Genomic DNA, 22,861 nt, shown 5'->3' with positions numbered 1-22,861 from the left:
CCTGCCCGAAACTAGTGGTGCGGTTTATTACTTACTCCAATACGCAAGGTCGCTATATCTGTAGTGCCTTCTCTTTTTTGGAATGGAGTGTGTTGGGAAATGGGTAGCTTGAACCAGGCTTTTTGGGGATGGGGACATCACTAGGAAAAGATGTATCAACAGTCAAATATGGATTCAGGCTAGCACACCGACTTTAGGATGCAGACAATTCTATTTATTGCTTCATCAGCACGTATGCATTGACAATTGTTTCGGGGTCAGCGGGTCCCCTTCTTCAGAAAGTGCAGATAAACAATACACCACAAAGTGCTCAAAAGTTAACGTACTGTATATACCATTGGGTGAATACCCACCCACAACAATCAAAGAGGCAAAACCCTCCCCCCTCCTCTTACATCCCAAGTATACTTGCAGGTAAACAAAGTCCCACATCACCTTGCACAGTGTGGGACAAATACATCCAATCAATCCTCTATGTCAGCACCTCTATGTCTAAGCACCTACAGGCTATGCACCCATTCCTTGGGTAAGGTGTGCAACCTCCACAATCTTCCTGTTCCTGGGCTATATATCAATGACAAGTTTTTGATTCCCATTCCTGCTTTAATATTAATTAAAAGGAGACACTTATGTGACACACGGGCGGCACAGGTCACTAGCCCTGGTTTACAAAGCATAGATTTCTTCACCTTGTTGTTCATTCCTCTGTTGCTCTTGCTTGCTTTGTTTTTATTCCAGCTGTTATGTAATACAGACAGGATCCCAGACTCAAGCTCTCGAGTGATTTATGGCAGCATTCTTCCGACACTTTGATCACTTTCTTATACATTGAGATGATGCTGGGCTGTTTTCTGTAAGGTTGGTGGAGATTGCTTGCTGGGGCCTTCCCCACTGTCCACAGCTTTGGATTCTATACTTTGAGAAGTCCTGTAGGATAAAATTAACATTATAAACTCCTTCAGATCACTATCAACAACCTGTGAAAAAAGCATGCATTATGCTGGGTACACACGATGAGATTTCCCGTTCGATTCCCGGATCGATTCGATTAAATCAAACATGTTCGATTGGATTTCGATCGTTTTTTCCGTCGATTTTGCATACCTATCATGAAAAAATCGATCGAAATCCAATCGAACATGTTTGATTTAATCGAATCGATCCGGGAATCGAACGGGAAATCTCATCGTGTGTACCCAGCATTAGATGCAGCACTGCCAGCATTATCCCTATATCCTGCAAAAATGCCCCTTCTAATGAATGCACCACAAAACACATAACTAATATGCATTACTACACACACAACTTCACAATGGTTATCAGGTACTGCAATCTGTCATAAAATGGTGGGTCTTTATTTTATTTTTTCCCTTTAAAACCAAAAAACCCCCAAACCAAAACATTGTTTAGTGGCACACAATAGCAGCCAGTGGCGGCCCCAGCTACAACTTTTTTGGGGGGCACAATGTTTGTATAGCAAGCTTTAGGTATTTTTTGCCTAACTCAGGTGATAAAATTAAGGCTTACTAGTTCAGTGATGATAGGAACCAAATGTAAACATCACAAACAGAACGCAGAGGCATTTGTCCAAATAATGGTCCTATTATTGAAGTAAAGTTACCTATAGATGTACTTGGCTAGTTTGCTGGCATGCTTTCATCCTTTTTTGTTAGCTGCTCCTGTGTGCATGGATCACAGACAAATCGTTCCAACCCCCAGACTGTGTCTCACAACTCTACAAGAAAGGGGAGCGGGGAGAGGCAAGAGGGAGAGAACACTGTTTATGTAATTCCTTACTTTCATAGCTAAGCATTACTAGAGGCTAGAGCTTGTATTTTACTGACAGGAAGTTTTGAATCGCTAATTTAAAATAATAAACATAAGCTTTCAGCTTGTAAGCCTTCTTCAGACTCTATTCCTGTTACCAGACAATGTTAGAACATATAATCAGGAGGTAGGGAGATTATTTTTTGAAAATATAAGTGTCATACATATACATTAATTACAAGGGATCTTGAAAGGATTGTGAGATATTTATGGCAAATGGATAAGACCCTCGGTTTACTTAACGTCTACATAGACTGCCGCTGGAAGCTGGAAACCGTTAACGGTATGTTACTGAGTAGGGGGCACAGTGATTCCCGGGGGGGGGGGGGCAGTGCCTCAGTATAATGCGGCCCATGATAGCAGCAAAACTGCAACATTCAGATGCATTGCTATCAGTTCTGAAATATATTTACCAAAGTCAATGGTGCCCCCTTTGGAATTGTTATCATAGCCTAGGCCCTAGGTCAGTAGCCTAGGTCAATCAGGACCTATATCCAGGCATCTCTATTTTTGTATGCTGCAAAATAAAATTAGTTTTATAAGTCATAAGAACAGGGCATTTCTAACATGGCCAGGTTCAGCTTCTGGGAGTTTGAGCAGTTTCTTAGCTTGACTATGATGGTGAATGGATAAGGAAGATGGAATTATTTTACAGACAGGAGAGGGGATCTAGGGAGTGTGGCAAACCATGTCGCTGTGATGTAATTGCCTTCAGTGATTTCCTATGGAAGCATCTGCTTTGCAGTAGCCAGGGCCGGATTTACCATAAGGCACTGTAGGCACCTGACTACAGGCGCCTGATGATGGAAAGGTGGCTCACTCCTTTCCCAGAGCTCCTCCCTCCCTCCTTCCCTTTGCAGAGTCCTGATGAGAGTGTAAATGAGAGGCTAATCACCCTGCTCTTGGCATTCCATTGATGAGATCTACCTTCAGTCAGGGGCAACTTAATACCGAGGGTACCACTGGCTACCTAATTCTTGGGGGCACCTCTAGCTACTTAATATTGAAGGTACCTCTGGTTACCTAATGCTAACGGACACCTGTAACTACCTATGACATGCAAGGGAAGTAAGGGAAAAGACAGTTGGGCCAGCCAGCACACTTACAGTGTGGTTTGGCAGGAGTTTGTAGGCTCATGGAGGGCAAAATCTAGGGTTCCAGGACATCTGTGCCTATAGCCTCCGTGATGTAAATCCAGGTCTGGCAGAAGCATAACTATAGGGAAACAGCACCTGCTATCATGGAAGGAGCCCAGTGGGGAGGGGGGCCCAGACTTCTTCCTTCCCTTCTTCATCACAGCCTTCCTCCTCCTCTGTGCTCCACCAGTCGAGCCTACGATGCTGGTCAGGGACTTGTGACCTGCAAGGGAGGCATAGCTATAGGACGTCTACAAGGATAGGGTTGCTCACACAGCATGCTGCACTGTTTGCTCTGCACAGCTCCAATTGGTGTCCTGATATTGTCTTCCAGAGTGTCAGTCCTGACTTTAGCTTGAACCCTATCATCAGCTTTAGCCTTTCCTCTGCCTCACCTTCTCTATACTAATTCCTCTTGATCTTCTCTGATAGGGTGACCCTGTGGCTCACCACCATGCAGTGATCACCAGTAGTAAGTCGTCCTTTTTATCACAGGCAATTGCAAAGTCAACCAAAAAAACTATCCAAGTATTCCACACAGTTAACAGTCTCTGCAACCCATCATGCCAAAAAACGAATATAACATTTTCAAAGGACCTATGTCAGAAATTTGTATACTTCTCCTCTATCGAGTCTGTCATTTAGTCTACATCCTCAGAACGCTATGCTCGTGTGAGTGGAGTTTACATATATGGCTGGTTGGGTGGGGAGGGAGGGAGCTGAAAAATGTTGGAGCAAGACACTCCAAAACCACCCTTGTGATCTCAGCCTTCAAATAGCCTATGTGTTGTTGTTATACCGTATTCCACAGAAATGCGTTATACACAAAGTGCTATATTATAACCTTTCCAACTTTGTAAAGCAGTTCTGAGGAATGCCATTAGGCAGACAATATAATTTGCTCTTACTCTACAGATACAATGCAAGATAAAACACCTATTTGACAGCTGGGAAATTCTGTTCAAGGTGCACTAATAATGAGCTATGATCAATGTTTAGTGAAGATGACATGTCTTATTCTGGGCATATTTTTCTATTTGCCCTTTTAAAAATAAAACCAGAGTGCTCATGAAATGTTAAGAGCAACTAAAATGTCTACCTGCTTAAAAAGCCAACACATACACACACAGACCCAGACATCACGTAGAGCATGTCATTAAGTTTACAGCTCTGCGACAGACACATTTTAGTGCAGGATGGAACCGGAATGTTATCAGATGAGTAACGTGGTAGTGTAAAGGTGAGGTAGCCAATGATGTCAGTATGGGACAAGCCGCCAAAAAGAGCTGGGAGGGTGACAATAAAGTTTTGTTTTTGACGTGTTTTCTGCAATCCAGCCCAGTATAATGCGTGGGCCCTAAAACTAGGTCAATATACTGGTTTTTAATATCACATGGCGCTGGCAGTGCATGGAAGCTTGGCAATGATTGTGGCACCACATCTACAACCTAACACAAATACTGGATGGTGTGTACAGTAGGCCAACAACTGCATCGTTTCACAATGATGGTCCTAGAGAGCTGCCTAAGCTGATCATGCTCTGTCAACCATTCTTAAACGATGACTCACAAACAAATGGAGCTATGATCTTCCCCGCAGAGAACTAAATAAAGACAAGGGCACATCAAAACACATCTAAAAAAAAATAAAGTCCTTTTGATTAGTGAGGCTGTTTATTATCAGGGAAGGGGGCAGTGCATCAAGGAGCAGTACAAAGCTAGCAGTGGCAGCAGTAAGGTCCATGATGCATTAAATGTCTTTGGACATCTAATGGAATACAACATATTGCACATAGGTATTTAGGTAGATTATGTTCTTTAAGACCACATATAATAATGTATGGTGGCCCTTATAGCTTTGGGTGAACACCTGTCAATGCTTCAATTTGTTGTGTCTATTTGATCTTGATTGTTTACTTGTCCATAGCTAGCTTTATAATGCCTGATACTGTAAAAAGTTATGAAGCCAGCTGTCATACTCACCACTTCGGATTCTTTGCCATGTCCATGGCTCCCCTGTTAGGCTCCTGTTCTGGGCGGCCTACTTCCTCCAGGATGGTGCGGGTATTACACTTTGGCTCCTCCTCTCAGGATGGTGTAGACATTACATTCTGGCTCCTCCTCCTCTGTGCTCTCCTAGGCGAGCCTATGACATTGGTCAGGGACTTGTGACCTGCAAGGGAATCATAGCTACAGTACTTTTTCAAGGATAGGGTTGCTCAGACACCATGCTATGCTGTTTTCTCTGCACAGCTCTGATTGGTGTCCTGATCTTGTCCGATTGTCAGTCCTGACCATAGCTTAGACACTGACATTAGCTTTGGTCTTTCCTCTGCCTCACCTTCTCTATACTGGTTCCTCCTAATCTTCTCTGATGGGGTGACCATGGGAGTCACCACCAAGCAGTGATCGACAGTAATAAGTTGACGTTTTTATCACAGGCAATTGCAAAGGCAACCAAAAAAACTAACACAGTTAACAGTCTCTGCAACCCATCTTGGCAAAAAATGAATATAACAATTTCAAAGGACATATGTCAGAAATTTGCCTACTTTTTCTCAGACAAAGTCTCCTCTATCCAACCTGTCACTCATTCTACAGCCTCTAAAACCCATGCAGAATTACAAACACATTGGCCTCGATTCATAAAAGTGCTGTCGGGAAGGTAACGTCGAGCGGGGAAACACCGCTGTCAGTATTTCCGCCTTCAGGGTGGTAATTCATAAAAATTTTGCTACTTGTGACAGGCGTGCGGAGATATTCCGCTGTAGGCAGGCGTTAGGCTGTCGGGAGACATGCGGAAACAGGAGAAGCAGGCGGAATCCCTCCGTGCGGTGTTCTCTCTGCAGCTGCTTGGGAGGTCTGTCCCATTCACTGCACTGTATTCCGCACGCTTCTCGCCACATCAGAGGTAGCGGTAATCCCCGTCCGCATACCGCTACCTCTAATCTTTATGAATTGACATTTGTTACTTTTGCTATGATAATCACCGCTCAAGGCGGTGATTCATCACTCTGCTCGCGAATGTCGGCTTTTCATGCGGAAAAAGCCTTTATGAATACAGATTCTGCTGTGTGGTCGGTAAAGTGAGCCGTTTTCAGCATTTCCGAATGCGGGAATGCTTTATGAATCGAGGCCATTATGACTGCATGAAACTGGTGAAGGAGAAATCTCAATTATCTCCCAGAAGATTGCCCAACTACCTGTGGCTTGGACACAGTCTCAGCTCAATTCCTATTGAAATGTATTGAGATATTTGTTGAATAGTGCACTGGTTAAGGTCACTCACTGCCTTTGACATAAGAGTACCAGGGTTACAATTCTGGTTAGAACAAGTATCTACAGGATCTTCTAAAAAAATTAGCATATTGTGATAGAGTTCATTATTTTTTGTAATGTACTGATAAACATTAGACTTTCATATATTTTAGATTCAAATACACTACAACTGAAGTAGTTCAAGCCTTTTATTGTTTTAATATTGATGATTTTGGCATACAGCTCATGAAAACCCCAAATTCCTATCTCAAAAAATTAGCATATTTCATCCGCCTAATAAAAGAAAAGTGTTTTTAAAACAAAAAAAGGCAACCTTCAAATAATTATGTTCAGTTATGCACTCAATACTTGGTCGGGAACCCTTTTGCAGAAATTACTGCCTCAATGCGGCGTGGCATAGAGGCAATCAGCCTGTGGCACTGATCAGGTGTTATGGAGGCCCAGGATGCTTCGATAGCGGCCTTAAAGAGAATCTGTAATGTCAAAACGTCCCCTGGGGGGTACTCACCTCAGGTGGGGGAAGCCTCAGGATCCTAATAAGGCTTCCCACGCCGTCCTCCGTCCCTCAGGGGTGACGTCAATATTTACCTTCACGGCTCCTGCGCAGGCGCTCTGACGGCTGTCGGCTCCAAAGTAGGCGGAAATACCCGATCGCCGTCAGGTCCGCAAGTCTCCGGCGCCTGCGCAGTAGAGCGGAACCCGACTGAGATTGGGTATTACCGTCTACTTCGGAGCCGAAAGCAGCCACAGCGCCCCCGCTGGAGCCAGCAAAGTTAAATATTGAATTGACAGTCGGGTCTGTCGCCGGACTGTTCGGAGGGCTGCAGCGAGACCCCTGTGGGACAGAGGACGGCGTGGGAAGCCTCATTAGGATCCCGAGGCTTCCCCCAACCGAGGTGAGTACCCCCCAGGGGATATTTTTGATGTTACAGTGTCTCTTTAAGCTCATCCAGAGTGTTGGGTCTTGCATCTCTCAACTTTCTCTTCACAATATCCCACAGATTCTCTATGGGGTTCAGGTCAGGAGAGTTGGCAGGCCAATTGAGCACAGTAATACCATGGTCAGTAAACCATTTACCAGTGGTTTTGGCACTGTGAGCAGGTGCCAGGTCGTGCTGAAAAATGAAATCTTCATCTCCATAAAGATTTTCAGCAGATGGAAGCATAAACCCACTTTTGAACCAGAAACAGCGGAAGAAGCGCCTGGCCTGGGCTACAGAGAAGCAGCACTGGACTGTTGCTCAGTGGTCCAAAGTACTTTTTTCGGGTGAAAGCAACTTTTACATGTCATTCGGAAATCAAGGTGCCAGAGTCTGGAGAAAGACTGGGGAGAGGGAAATGCCAAAATGCCTGAAGTCCAGTGTCAAGTACCCACAGTCAGTGATGGTCTGAGGTGCCATGTCAGCTGCTGGTGTTGGTCCACTGTGTTTTATCAAGCGCAGGGTCAATGCAGCAAGCTATCAGGAGATTTTGGAGCACTTCATGCTTCCATCTGCTGAAAATCTTTATGGAGATGAAGATTTCATTTTTTGGCGGTTGGACAGAGCAACCGCCATTCACTAAGTGCTTTTGAAAATTAAATAAATCCCTGAGAATCACCTATGAAGAGATGGACTAGTCCAAAACTGGTCACTAATTTATGGCTCATTTTACTCTGGAAAAAACGTCCTTCTTATTTGTCTATGTTTGCACATATTCAAAATTTTACAATTTTTCGCAATTGTGACCCTTTAACAGGTTGCAGGAGGTTGCAGGAGGCTGCAAAGGGTATCCTTGGAAATGTTTTTTTCCAAGGCATGTACCACTTTATACAGTGTGCCTCTAGGGCCCTTTTCTATTCACTATATACATGCTGTCACTTGGGAAAATCACACAAAACAGTCTGACATCCAACATTCATCTATATCTATATACAGTGGCTTGCAAAAGTATTCGGCCCCCTTGAAGTTTTCCACATTTTGTCACATTACTGCAACAAGCATGAATCAATTTTATTGGAATTCCACGTGAAAGACCAATACAAAGTGGTGTACACGTGAGAAGTGGAACGAAAATCATACATGATCCCAAACATTTTTTACAAATCAATAAGTGCAAAGTGGGGTGTGCGTAATTATTCAGCCCCCTGAGTCAATACTTTGTAGAACCACCTTTTGCTGCAATTACAGCTGCCAGTCTTTTAGGGTATGTCTCTACCAGCTTTGCACATCTAGAGAATGAAATCCTTGCCCATTCTTCTTTGAAAAACAGCTCCAGCTCAGTCAGATTAGATGGACAGCGTTTGTGAACAGCAGTTTTCAGATCTTGCCACAGATTCTCGATTGGATTTAGATCTGGACTTTGACTAGACCATTCTAACACATAGATATGTTTTGTTTTAAACCATTCTATTGTTGCCCTGGCTTTATGTTTAGGGTCATTGTCCTGCTGGAAGGTGAACCCCCGCCCCAGTCAAGTCTTTTGCAGACTCCAAGAGGTTTTCTTCCAAGATTGTCCTGTATTTGGCTCCATCCATCTTACCATCAACTCTGACCAGCTTCCCTGTCCCTGCTGAAGAGATGCACCCCCCGAGCATGATGCTGTCACCACCATATTTGACAGTGAGGATGGTGTTTTCAGAGTGATGTGCAGTGTTAGTTTTCCGCCACACATAGCGTTTTGCATTTTGGCCAAAAAGTTCCACTTTGGTCTCATCTGACCAGGGCACTTTCTTCCACATGGTTGCTGTGTCCCCCACATGGCTTGTGGCAGACTGCAAACGGGACTTCTTATGCTTTTCTGTTAACAATGGCTTTCTTCTTGCCACTCCTCCATAAAGTCCAACGTTGTGCAGTGCATGACTAATAGTTGTCCTATGGACAGAGTCTCCCACCTGAGCTGTAGATCTCTGCAGCTCGTCCAGAGTCACCATGGGCCTCTTGACTGCATTTCTGATCAGCGCTCTCCTTGTTCGGCCTGTGAGCTTAGGTGGATGGCCTTGTCTTGGTAGGTTTACAGTTGTGCCATACTCCTTCCATTTCTGAATGATCGCTTGAACAGTGCTCCGTGGGATGTTTAAGGCTTTGGAAATCTTTTTGTAGCCTAAGCCTGCTTTAAATTTCTCAATAACTTGATCCCTGACCTGTCTGGTGTGTTCTTTGGACTTCATGGTGTTGTTGCTCCCAATATTCTCTTAGACAACCTCTGAGGCCCTCACAGAGCAGCTGTATTTGTACTGACATTAGATTACACACAGGTGCACTCTATTTAGTCATTAGCACTCATCAGACAATGTCTATAGGCAACTGACTGCACTCAGATCAAAGGGGGCCGAATAATTACGCACACCCCACTTTGCAGTAATTTATTTCTAAAAAATGTTTGGAATCATCTATGATTTTCGTTCCACTTCTCACGTGTACACCGCTTTGTATTGGTCTTTCATGTGGAATTCCAATAAAATTGATTCATGTTTGTGGCAGTAATGTGACAAAATGTGGAAAACTTCAAGGGGGCCGAATACTTTTGCAAGCCACTGTATAACCTAGATTAATGGATTATATTCCTAATATAAACAAAACTAAAACTGACAAAATTATAGTTTTCATCTGAGCTATGGGACTGGATGAATGACAATGCACTGAAGCTAAATACTGACAGAACTCATGTTCTCGCTTGGCAGTAGAGATGGTCGGAAAAGTCAATTTCTGCCAATGCCAATTTCTGATTTTCCCCGATTTCCTTTTTTTCCGAATTCCATTTTTCCGATTTTCTAGGAGTATTTTATTAGTCTTTTCTTTTTACATCAGAGAATGCAAAAAAAAAAAAAAAAACAGAAATCACAAATACAGAAATCAGATGATCAGGTGATCCGATTTTTGCAGAAAAATTCTGCAGTTTCTGATTGGTCCAATGCTTCAGAGTTCTGTGATTGGACTAAAATGACTGAGTTGCAGTAAATCAGATTTCCGCAAAATTCCGATTTCCATTTTCCGAATTCCCATTGGAAATGCCAATTTTCGATCGGAAATGTGGAAATTTCAATTCTGCAGAATCCGATTGAGCATCCCTGCTTGACAGCGAAACAGTTCCACTCTCAATCACCACCACTGAGGGTAGGGAGCTCAGACCTACGTAGCTATTAACTTGTGTGCAGTTTGGGTGTTGGCTAATTGATGGAGAGATGTTTTCTGGATTTCCAAACCTTCCACAAGGAAAACTACACACAGGGGACACCACAAACCCAATATGGTGCAGTAAGGCTCGCCATAAACTCATAGGTTTCTCTGATTATCTGGTAGATTCAATTACACTGTCCGCTCCCGCTGGTCCAGCACAAGTGGGAAACGGGCCTGAAGGGGTTTCAGCAGGTTACTTTTGTATTGAACCAGAACATACAACTCTGCAGAGACACACTTGTACATCTGTGCTGGGATCACTGTGCAAGCTGAAGACAATAATTATGTTGTCCTTTGCATAATAAGATTATCTAATGCCTGTTCAAAGCTTGAGATTTCTGATACTAGAAAGCTGGCAGCTACTTTCATTAAAGTATACCTGACCCAAGGCAAAGCTACCTAAGGTGAGCACAGAGGTACAGTATATATATATATATATATATATATATATATATCTTTCCAGGGCAGTTTCTTGGGCAGTGCGGGCAGGGCGACCGCACTGGGCGCAGACCAGAAAGTAGATGAAGGGGGGCGCAGGCAGAAGGACATTACCACTAGGGAGCTGGTGACAAGCAGTGCAGCCAAATGGAAGAAGAAAGAAGATTACCAGCGTGATCACCCTCCTTGACTCCTCCTAGGCTGCCTGCGTCAGACTTCAAGTCATCATCACGTCACCACCCCGTGATGACACCTGATGTTCTGTAGCGGTACTGCAGGCTGTCAGTACACGGTGCCCATGGAGGAGTCGGCTTTCCGGGCTCTCCTCGCCTGGGTGTTTTCTTGCTTCCTCCTGGATGAGTGGCTGGTCACTAGAAAGTAGACAGATCTACTTGTGACCTGTGGCTGTGTTTCTGTTCCTAAAGAGTAAGGGTTCCCAAGTCCACAGGGGTGGGGGTGGGGGGACGCAATTTTTACACCCTCGCCCTGGGTGCAATTTAGCCTAGAAACTGCCCTGTATCTTTCTTTCTTTCTTTCTTTCTGCCCTGTTCCACTTATTTCTTTCTGCCCTGTTCCACTTTTTTGGAATAATAAAGCTTTATCTATTTAATAAGCTAGTATTCTGAGTACTAAGCAGAGCTTTACATCTCCTAAAGAGAGACTGCAGTATAATTGTATTACAAGTTCAGTACCTGTTTGTATGCTCGGATTGTTCATTGCTACCGTGTGAGATTGCATTCTGTGTGTGATGTTCTCGTACTCTGGCCTAAAGCCTGTGGCTGACCCAAAGTACGCAAGCGCCAGCTTGAGTGTGAGCAACATTTTTCCCGATAACCAGTGATTTTTCTTTAGTGTTTCTGCGACCTTGCAACATGGATACCAGTGCGCGACTATGCGAAAAACGCTTAGGAACGTGTGGTGATATAACTGTCATGGCGGATCTGATCTTTAATATCCCCAACGACTCCTGCGCAAAGTACCGCGATCGCTTGAACGCTCGTTCGCGCCCATCGTGTGCCTTTGTGTGATGTCACCTATACCTGCTGGCAGGAAGATGGATTGGGGAACGCTTTTCATTGTGGGATGTCGCTGGGATCCATTTTCCTGGGTCACAAGATGAGTATTCAGCTTAAAGAGGAACTCCAGTGAAAATAATGTAGTAAAAAAAGTGCTTCATTTTTACAATAATTATGTATAAATGATTTAGTCAGTGTTTGCTCATTGTAAAATCTTTCCTCTCCCCGATTTACATTCTGACATTTATTACATGGTGACATTTTTACTGTGGGCAGGTTATGTAGCTGCTCCTAGCTGTTTTGGCTGTTAGAGACAGCTGTAAACAGCTAATTCCTGTCTGTGAACATTGTTACATTGTGGCAGTTTGCCCAGAGTACCGCGGTACTCAGAGCTTCTTGTGGGAGGGGTTTCAGCACAAAATCAGTCATACAGCACCCCCTGATGGTCTGTTTGTGAAAATCATTATATTTCTCATGTAAAAGGGGGTATCAGCTACTGATTGGGATAAAGTTCAATTCTAGGTTGGAGTTTCTCTTTAAGACTCTATGCCCTGAGTAAGCCTGCATCACCTACTGTCAGCTGGCCGAACATTAACACACCAAGTTATGTATGTATGTCACACTTGAACTTAGGTATGGAGGCCTGATATTGGTCAGTACACGGAATAACTTGCCAGCAGGTATGGCCTGTGCCTCATCCAGCCTCCATCCATCCATAGTAAGTTCCAATTATGACATGACGTGCAAAAAATACATTTGAGTGACATAATTTGAGTGTGTACACATAGCGTCTGCTGGGGATACACAAACAATGCCTGCATCCCTGCTCATACATAACATCTTCATAACAATTTGGCAACAAAAAATATAGAGGTTATTTTGTAATGCCTTTTAATTTTGAGCCTTTTTAACCAAAAATACACATGGGGCCACAGAAGAAAGTTTCTTTCCTTTATTCCTTTACTAGAATGAATTGAAAAGAAATGCCTGCACAGCGCTCAAACACACAGGCACAACACACAATCCATCACAAACAAATAGCATTGGCTTTTCTTGACCAACGTAACCATTTTTTGTAGCAATTTAGCACTTTCAGGCATGTGATGAATACTGCTCGCAATGTCCATTGACAGTGAAAAGTATCTGCTTTTACAGAGCTCATTAATCCGCAATGACCAAAGAATTGCTTCAAAGTTTGTGCAGAAAAGAACTGGGCTCCTAATGTGTGCCGCCAAATAAAGCTGCAGATCAAAGTGGGGACATCCAGAAAACAGGCATTTTATTATTACTATTGAGGATATGAACTTGAATATTACAATCTTACATTTTTTAAATGTGCGTGTTCTGATGAAAATGGCAAAATACAGTATGGTAGTATCCCATGACATCCAGAGACTGCGAGTGTCCTGTGTGCAGCCCTATGGCTGTGCCCGGGCATGTGAGCAGGGTCATTCAAGCCACAATGGGGCCCCAGAGCAAAACCAAACCCCCACCCCCCTCCCCCGCTGCAAATTCACCCCCAGGGCTCCCAAGCTGGCTGCCACCCCAACCTCCAGGTCCTCCCCTTAGCTTCATTGTGCTTCCCGGGGCCCCTGCACCATTTTTGTCAGCATAGGAACTCACATGTCCAAATGTGTTGCTCCATCCGTTGTCTTCATCCTCACAGGGATGTCTCTACCCAGCAGTGGCGGCACCACACTGGGGCTTACCCAGGCTTCAGCCCCAGCTGGCAACTTGTCAGCCCCCCCTAAAGCCCCCCCACAGGCCGCGGCAAGTCTGTACTCGCTGTACAGAAGAAAGAGGAGTAGGAGGACTGAAGGAGGCAGTGGGCTGGCCTGCTGGCTGTCAGTTCAGACGTCACGTAACCCCGCTCGGGTAATAGAGATGCACGCAGCCAGCCAGGCACAGCCACAGAGTGGCCCGCAAGGGAATGTTCCTGGCGGTTACATTTGTGTCATGTGACGACTTCCGTCACGTAACACTCACGCAGCAGTGTACAGCGCGCTCGCCTCAACTCAGTCGCCTGATCCGCCCGCCCAGCTTCAGAGAGGCTTGCTGCTTTTCGGATGACGCCGTGAGTCGAGCAGCAGCAGGCAGCACCGGGAGACTCTGCAGCCGGGGAGCCACACGGTCGGACCAGACTAGACTGCGTCAGTCACAACTCACTACTAGTGAGAGTGACTCACACTAAGAGACAGCGCACATGGCACACTATGTCCGAGGCAAGGAGGAGGAAGACAGCACAGCCAGCCATTGACAGCCGCTCAGCAACAGCAGGGCAGGAGCCAGGAGGACTTAAGGTGGGTGGGCAGCCAAGTTTTATATATGTGATGCTGGCACCAAGTAGGCCTGAGCTGCCCTGAGGCCCCCAGCCCACCACCACATGCCAGCCAGGCCTGCCTGAGACCATCAGCCTAGCCCACCACCAGCCTGGCCTGAACTGCCCTGGGGCCCCCAGCTCACCACCACCACCAGCCAGGCCTGAGCTGCCCTGGGACCCCCAGCCCACCACCACCAGCCAGGCCTGAGCATGAGGTCTCCAGCCCACCACTAGCCAGGCCTGAGCTGCTCTGGGGCCCCCAGCCCACCATCATCAGCCAGCCCTGAGGCCATCAGCCCACCACCAGCCAGGCCTGAACTGCCCTGGGACCCCCAGCCCACCACCACCAGCCAGGCCTGAGGTCTCCAGCCCACCACCAACCAGGCCTGAGCTGCCCTGGGGCCCCCAGCCCACCACCACCAGCCAGGCCTGAGGCCATCAGCCCAGCCCACCACCAGCCAGGCCTGAACTGCCCTGGGACCCCCAGCCCACCACCACCAGCCAGGCCTGAGCCTGAGGTCTCCAGCCCACCACCAACCAGGCCTGAGCTGCCCTGTGGCCCCAGCCCACCACCAGCAGCCAGGCCTGAGGCCATCAGCCCACCACCAGCAAGGCCTGAACTGCCCTGGGACCCCCAGCCCACCACCCCCAGCCAGACCTGAGCCTGAGGTCTCCAGCCCACCACCAGCCAGGCCTGAACTGCCCTTGGGCCCCCAGCCCACCACCACCACCAGCATGACTACATATACTGGGGACATCTATACACCTGGCTACCTATACTGGGGAAACTGGCTGTCTGTCATTATGTGCATTAACTGATGAAATGTTGTCTCTCATTACATGCATTTACTGGGGGAATGCTGTCTGTCATTATGTGCATTTACTGGGGGAATGCTGTCTGTCATTACATGCATTTACTGGGGAAACATTGTCTGTCACTATGCATTTACTGGTGAAAAGTTGTCTCTTATGTGCATTTACTGGGGAAACGCTGTCTGTCATTATGTGCATTTACTGGTGAAAGGCTGTCTGTCATTACATGCATTTACTGGTGAAAAGCTGTCTCTTGTGTGCATTTACTGGTGAAAAGCTGTCTCTTGTGTGCATTTACTGGGGAAACGCTGTCTGTCATTATGTGCATTTACTGGTGAAAGGCTGTCTCTCATTACATGCATTTACTGGTGAAAAGCTGTCTCTTATGTGCATTTACTGGTGAAAGGCTGTCTCTCATTACATGCATTTACTGGGGAAACGCTGTCTGTCATTATGTGCATTAACTGGGGAAACGCTGTCTGTCATTATGTGCATTTACTTTTTTTTTTTTAAATGTAACTACATTATCAAATACAACTACATTACAGTTAGCCCCGCCCACATGACATCATGACCACGCCCATTTCTTGATGCGGCGCGCGTGCCGCAGGTTCCCCTCCATGGGCCCCACTTGCCAACCCTTGAGCCCCCCAAAAAATCTGAAGCTGGAGCCGCCGCTGCTACCCAGTGACCCGCCACATGTTATTGTGTCAGGACATGCAACAAGTCATGTCCTGAGGCAGCCAACAGGGATGAAGACAGATGCAGCAGTGGTCACACAGACAGGTGAATTTCTATGCTGCCAAAAATTTGCAGGGGCACCAGTGAGCAGAAGTCAAGCACTCAGGGGCCCTGGGGCAATTGCCCCCTTTGCCTTTATGGTAGTGCTGGCCCGGCATGTGAGCACCCGTGTGTCGCATTTAGTGTTGGGTGAACACCTGGATGTTCGGGTTCGGGAAAGTTCGCCGAACATGGCCGCATTGTTCGGCATGTTCGGGCCGAACTCCCCGAACATCCCGCTTTTGGGGGCCCTATGGGGTCGCAGGCATAAGGGGGGAGCATGCCCCGATCGCGGGGGGGGGGGGGGGCGGAAATTCCCCCCACCCCCTCCGCTAGCGCTCCCCCCTCTGCCCGCTTCCCCATACAAAAGTTTCAGGAAGTATCGGTCCGGTGGTAGTGGGTGGCTGGCAGTGGGCGGCACTGTTAAGTGAGTGACTGAGGAGGAGGAGTCCGGAGAGTGACGCGTACTACTGCTGAACCGCCCGCTGCCCGGCCTCCCTCAACGCGTCACTCTCCGGACTCCTCCTCCTCAGTCACTCACTTCACAGTGCCGCCCACTGCCAGCCACCCACTACCACCGGACCGGTACTTCCTGAAACTTTTGTATGGGGAAGCGGGCAGAGGGGGGAGCGCTAGCGGAGGGGGTGGGGGGAATTTCCGCCCCCCCCCCCCGCGATCGGGGCATGCTCCCCCCTTATGCCTGCGACCCCATAGGGGGGCAGTATTCGGCCGAACAGGGCCCTGTTCGGCCGAACAGGGCCCTGTTCGGCCGAACAGGGGCCCTGTTCGGCGGCCAATTAGTAGTTCGGGGCGAACCCGAACTTAAAAGGCCGAACACCATCAGGTGTTCGGCCGAACTCGAACATCACCCGAACAGGATGATGTTCTGCAGAACCCGAACAGTGGCGAACACTGTTCGCCCAACACTAGTCGCATTGTAGCCACACACCTCTTTGCATCGGCACATGCATTATGTGTCAGGTAGGTTATTTGAATCCTGCCATGGCAGGATCTTGCTGACAGCTCTGATCAGCTTGTGATTTGTGTTAGGTGTGCTTTTGGCATGTCTCCTGGCTTCACCATTTCTGACCCAAGTTCAGAAATTCTCTGGCAGTGTCACAACTACAAGTCAAGCAATCCTGTTGGAAAGTTTTGATGGACCCCCAACCTAAGCACACTTATGGAAATATTCTTTGGTCTCTCTATTCCCCACACTGCATTTATTGCACACCATCCCCCCTAAGCTCCATTCCATCTTACTAGTGTCTCATTGTCACGGGATGAAGAAGCATGGAAAAGGTAAAAGGAATGTAAGCACATTAAGGACTTGTTACAGCAAGCGGCACAGGCTTATCTAGGGAGTGGAGTCAAAAAGTTCCTAAGTCTTTACAAGAACAACCTGCAGTGGATGATGGACCACTAACCCTACTGGCCCCCAGATCCTTTTCTAACACCATAGTCACTCACTGTCAACTGGTAGGAACAGGTTATTCTGGTGCTCGTGGCAGGGCATAGCAGTTGATACTGAAGAATAGTTCATCACAAAGTTTAAGGGTGGCTGAAATGAGGTTTAAACAATGTTTCAAACCAAGGTCTGGAAAAGGCAAAGGTCGGGCAATGTTGGTAAAGCTAGGAGAGGTTTACATCAGGGAAGCAGATTGAGAGAGAGGGCAGTCCAGGTTGCAGGAAGTCATCATGGGTAGTCAGGAAAGTGAGTAGTAAAGAGGACCAGAAGATCAAGGATAGTCAAACAAGCTGAGTCACAACATGCAAACGACAAGTTTTAATGATTAAACTGCCATGGGGAGGTATATATAGGTCACAGTTAGGTTTTTTGGTTCATATCCTTCTGCACATGCGCCTTTACATGTGCCAGCTTCTGCACATGCACTCACTGTCAAAAGTTGACAACTACGGATGGCTGAGCATGCATATAACCACACAGACACCCAACAGCTTGAGCAAGGCAGTTAGTATGACTGATTCGCATAGACTCCACTTGCTCCTGGACCCTATATACTGTCATTAGCTACTGTTTTCTATGGCTATTGCTAAACCCTAGTCTCTGCAATATTTTACAAAGTAAAAAACATTTTGAAAAGTATTTATGTGTATCTGTTAATGAATGAACATGTCCCGAATCATGAAGCATGTTGATTCATAAGTGAATGTAACAAGTGTAGTTAGAAAAAAATAAAAAGATTGAATACTTCCTGATAATTTACAATAAAAATTAGCTACTAAACACAATCACATGTTAAAAAAAAGGAGACAGTTTAAAAAAAAACAAAAAACATAAATAGTTACCTTAGGGTCTAATCTTTGTAATATGCATGTAATGAGGGTATATTACTGTTATTTTAGCAAATAAGAGTTTGTAATCATTGATAGGGTACAAAAACCATAAGAAATAATAATAAATACACCTTTATATCAAAATAATATATTGTCGCCATACATTGTACTAGGGACATTAGCTTAATCTTGTGATAGCCGGGACAAAAGAGCAAATAAAATGTGTGGGTAGCATTGTTTATTTTAAAACTAGGGGATGGAATTGGAGAAATTGAGTCATTTTCAATTTTTTGCATTTCCCTATAAAATGTATAGAAAATAAACTAATTACTGAAAACTAGTATCACCCCCAAAAAAGCCTAATTTGTGGCGAATAAAGCAAGATATAGATCATTTAGGTGGGCTAAGTAGTGTTAAAGTTATTGTTGAATGAATGGGAGGAGTGTTGACAGGGAAAAAAATGCAAAAGATGCAGGCTAATTAAAAAACAAAAAATCTACTTACGCAGAGCTTCCTACAGCCCCTGGCAGCCGTCCTGTGCCCTCCCTGCAGCATGCAGCCAGTGGCCCGGGGTCCCCTCCGGTGCAGATGCTGACCGCCGCTCGTGGTTGCGCTGATGTCACCTGGAGTGTACTGCAGGCCACCGGCTGGTTGCGGAGCTGCAGCAAGGGCACAGGATGGCTGCCAGGGGCTGGAGGAAGCCCTGGGTAAGCAGATTAGCTCGGACCTTCCCTTTAAAACACAGGAGATGAAAACAATAAAAAGAAAAAAAAAGGAAAGACTGGAATTTGCTAAAATGTGTGTTGACAAGCCACAATGCTTCTAGGCGATTGTACACATGAGACAAAATTAGAGCTTTCTGTCCAGCCACATCAGAAAAAATAGTTGTTTTTTTTTTGTTTTGTTTTTTTAAAAAAACACCATATCTACCATGAAACACGGAGGACCCTGATTATCTTTTGAAGTCCTTTGATGTGCTGACATCTTCTACAGCACTTTACAAATACACAGGAATAAAAGCTGTGTGTCAAATGCCATAGATTATCTATATGAGTAACGACACAAAAATACACAGCCAATGCACACAGTAATGGCTAAAAACAAAACACTGAACTATTCTGAACTGGCCTTTTTGGAGCCCAGATTAACCTCTTCCTGCAAAACTGACAATTTAAAATTATCCATTTTGCAGGGCAAAGGATCAGGATACAGCTGTGCGTGCAGCGGGGGTACACTTACGTATATATGCGCACGCGGTCGTATGTATGTGCGCGCACATGACTACTTTCCGCTGCCTATGGGTAGTCGGGAAGTAGTTAAAATACTATTAAATATCCAAGGAAAGAAATTTAACATCACAGGAAAATGAGGATGGTAAGTGCTCAAAACCAAGCAGCAGGTGACTATTGATAGCTGCAGCAAGTGCCTCCCTGGCATATTTACATTGCAAATGCCATGTGCCAGGGGTGCCATGTGCAGCATGTCTCATGCCCCCTCCTAACCTCTCTGGAGTGTTACCCAAACTTTAGGAACACGTTTGCTTTGTGTTTTGAGAGCTATCGTACCTGGAGGGCACCCCAGTGCCTTTGCCAACATGTAATTGCATAATTATGTGAAACCAATGTCTCTTTGTAGGACAGAGAGAGAGTGTAGTCAGTTTCAGCTCCTGCTATTTCTGGCACTGCATAGAATTGGCAAGCTAATGCTGGAGGATCCTCTGCCTACATTGAATATTATCTGCCTTTAAAGGGGCACTATGGCGAAAAATTGTAAAATGTAAAATATGAGCAAACATAGACAAATAAGAAGTACGTTTTTTTCCAGAGTAAAATGAGCCATAAATTACTTTTCTCCTATGTTGCTGTCACTTACAGTAGGTAGTAGAAATCTGACAGAAGTGACAGGTTTTGGACTAGTCCATCTCCTCATGAGGGATTCTCAGGGATTTATTTATTTTCAAAAGCACTTAGTGAATGGCAGTTGCTCTGTCCAACTGCCAAAAAACTGTGTAGCGAGCAGGGAAGCTGGCCAGCATCATTGTTTAAGGCTGCTTTCACAGTGGGACGTTACAGGCGCACGTTAGAGCAGCCTGTAACGCACCCCCACCGCACAGCAATGAAAAATCAATGGGCTGTTCACAGTGCCCACGTTGCGTTACACAGTAATGCTTCACGTCAAGACAACGTACTGCATGCAGTACTTTATACGCGGCTGAGCCGCGTTAGACTGTTTGCACATGCTCAGTACGGGTGTTTTTTATTTTAGGGGCGGAGAGGAGGCGGGGAGAGGCCGCTACGTAGCCAGGCACAGGGCTACTTGGCATTCACTGCACTTGCAGTGTTTGTTTACTCTTTGGAGCGGCTGCTGATTGGCTGGCGGGACCACGTGATGCGAAGAGCTCCGCTCACATGGTCTCCGCAGCGCCTCCGACAGAGCAGGCGTACCAAGAGCTGCTTGTAACGCGGCTCTTGGTAACGTCCTGCTCCAACACAACCAGGCGTTGCGTTAGGGGCATGTTATGTGCCTTGTAACGTCCCCTAAACGCAACGTCCTGGTGTGTAAGTAGCCTAAATCCATTTTAGGGAATATCTTTATAAAGAATAAAAGCCTTGCTGAGAATCCCCTTTGAAGAGATGGACAGGGGCGTAGAAATAGGGGGTGCAGCGGTAGCGACCGCATCGGGGCCCTTGGGCCAGAGGGGCCCCGAATGGCCCTCCCTCAACTACAGTATTAGCTCTATATTGGTCCTGTGCTCATAATAATCATTTATATATATACTTTGAATAGTGGTAATCATTAACAAACTATTCCCCATCCCCCTCTTGCACCTCTGACATTGTAGTTGCCATTGGCAGCTTTTAGTGCGCCGTTTCAATTGCTATGTATAGAGTGCATGGGGGGCCCCATTGTAAAACTTGCATCGGGGCCCACAGCTCCTTCAGAATCAGAATCATATTTATTTCGCCAAGTACAACGGGGGTTGTACCCGGAATTATTTTTGGCACAACAGGGTCGGAGATGGTACAAACACTTGCGTACAATCCAACACATACAATCAGGTACAGTAGTACAGTAAGCATATACCCATACATACATATATATACACATATATATATACATATACATACATACCCATATATACATATAAACACCCACATATACACAGAGCCCTTAATGTAGTGAAGGACGCGTGGGTGAGTCTGGAGTGCTGTGTGAGGGGAGCAGCCTTACCGTCTATCGGTGGCGCTCGCTCAGCTCCGCAGCAGTCCCAGATCCCCGCAGTGTGTCCTGGAAGAGAGTGTATAGAGAGAGAGAAAGAGAGGAGGGATAGCTAAGAGAGAGTGTAGAAGAAAGAGAGCCAAGGCAGGGAGAGAGACAGAGGCAGAGTCTTTTTGGGCTGCAGGATACAAACAGACAGTCCAAGTAGTGGCCATCCCTGTGGAAAAACACCAGGTGGCCCACCCCACGCGGGTGGGCCACCTGGCGCCTTAGCTACGCCACTGGAGATGGACTAACCTAAACCCTGTCACTTCGTCATGGATATATGTCTAAATGGGAATCTAACTTGAGGGGTGAGAAAACAATGGAGGAATGGGGGGAGACCTGGAAGGTTGTTCCAAAATTGTCATTAAACTTTGCAGTGGTTGAGTCCTCATGAGGTGGTACTGGGGTTCCAGCCAGACTGGCCCATTTACCAGGAACACATGGAGGCTTATGTTTTCGAGGTTGTGGGTCTAAAGGTGACATGCTTCATGTTATTGGTCCTGCCCTATGCTCCCGAGATTTTGGTCTAAAATATATAGGCTGCTTCATTCACTGTTTTCAAAAACAATCCCAAAGGACCCCTGCATGGAAAGATAGACTCTTTCTCATTGCATGGAAAGATAGACTCTTTAAATAAAACACAGAGGGTATTAGCTCATTTTATTTTTTCAGCAGCATCCCAAACAATAGCACGAGCCTGGAAAACTCAATTTGTGTCATATGAGGAGGTCAAACAAAGGGTCACAGCTATCATGATGCAGGACTGACTAGCGGGCATACTAGACGATAAAATGGACAACTTTAGTAAGATATGGGACCCTTGGAGGTTGTATGTGAGCTTAACTTAAAATAATGAACCAAACTGTCAGTTAGTTAATACAGCAGGAACAGGTCGTCTGTCTTCTCTTTTTCTTTCTCCTTTCTCTTACTTCTTTTCTTTGCTTTTTCTTCCCTCATTCTGACCCCTCTTGTTGATCCGGAACTCCAGGTTTTAGTTGTCCAATATCTGCCCATAGTAGGTAACTCCATATTGATGTAGGATTGCTAATGTGCCTTATCTTTATCTTCGTGTGACATACCACTGGCGAAACTCATGTAATCCTATGTCTATTTCAGTACTCATTGTTATATGCCTACATTTTTAAGATATTTGACCTCTGTGTATTTTATTCTTGATGTTATTACATTATATTCAAAATGGGAAAGCAATAAAAATTGTGAAACAGAAAGAGGAGGCTGAAAATGCAAAGCAGCACATGAAAAAGGGAAACAGATGCCCAAGGGAGCTGGGACTGCTGTACATGGATGATATACATGGAGGGGCTGCACAAGAAATGGGAGCCACAACATACTTGGCCTAGTACAAAAAGTATAAATCCAGCCTTGGCAGTAGCCGTTCACAGCCAGCTACTGCTTGGATTTGTGCACTTACCATCCTCAATCTCCTGGGGTGGTTCTTAAAAAATGAAACATGCAGTCTGGAGAAGGAACTCTGCAAACCTGATGAAGGGCCAGTGCACACCAAAAAGTGCTAGTG

General features: G+C 45.8%; 1 long non-coding RNA gene across 2 annotated transcripts in view; it reads right to left on the bottom strand.

The window, feature by feature from the left end:
• Positions 1-238: 238 nt before the first annotated feature.
• Positions 239-22,861, bottom strand: part of LOC137522722 (uncharacterized) — a 37,140-nt gene continuing 14,517 nt past the window's right edge. The window contains exons 2-5 of one of the 2 annotated variants that reach the window (XR_011022419.1): positions 4,946-5,135; positions 3,060-3,186; positions 1,622-1,735; positions 239-927 (exon numbers count right to left, since the gene is read on the bottom strand). This is a non-coding gene — a long non-coding RNA (uncharacterized lncRNA). The remainder of the gene's footprint in view (positions 928-1,621; positions 1,736-3,059; positions 3,187-4,945; positions 5,136-22,861) is intronic. The other variant, XR_011022418.1, reaches the window with a different exon arrangement.

This window comes from Hyperolius riggenbachi, chromosome 6 (genome assembly GCF_040937935.1).
Source record: "Hyperolius riggenbachi isolate aHypRig1 chromosome 6, aHypRig1.pri, whole genome shotgun sequence".
NCBI classification, from domain to species: Eukaryota; Metazoa; Chordata; class Amphibia; order Anura; family Hyperoliidae; genus Hyperolius; species Hyperolius riggenbachi.
The sequence above is the reverse complement of the archived record's forward strand: the minus strand, read 5'-3'. Positions and strand labels throughout refer to the sequence as shown.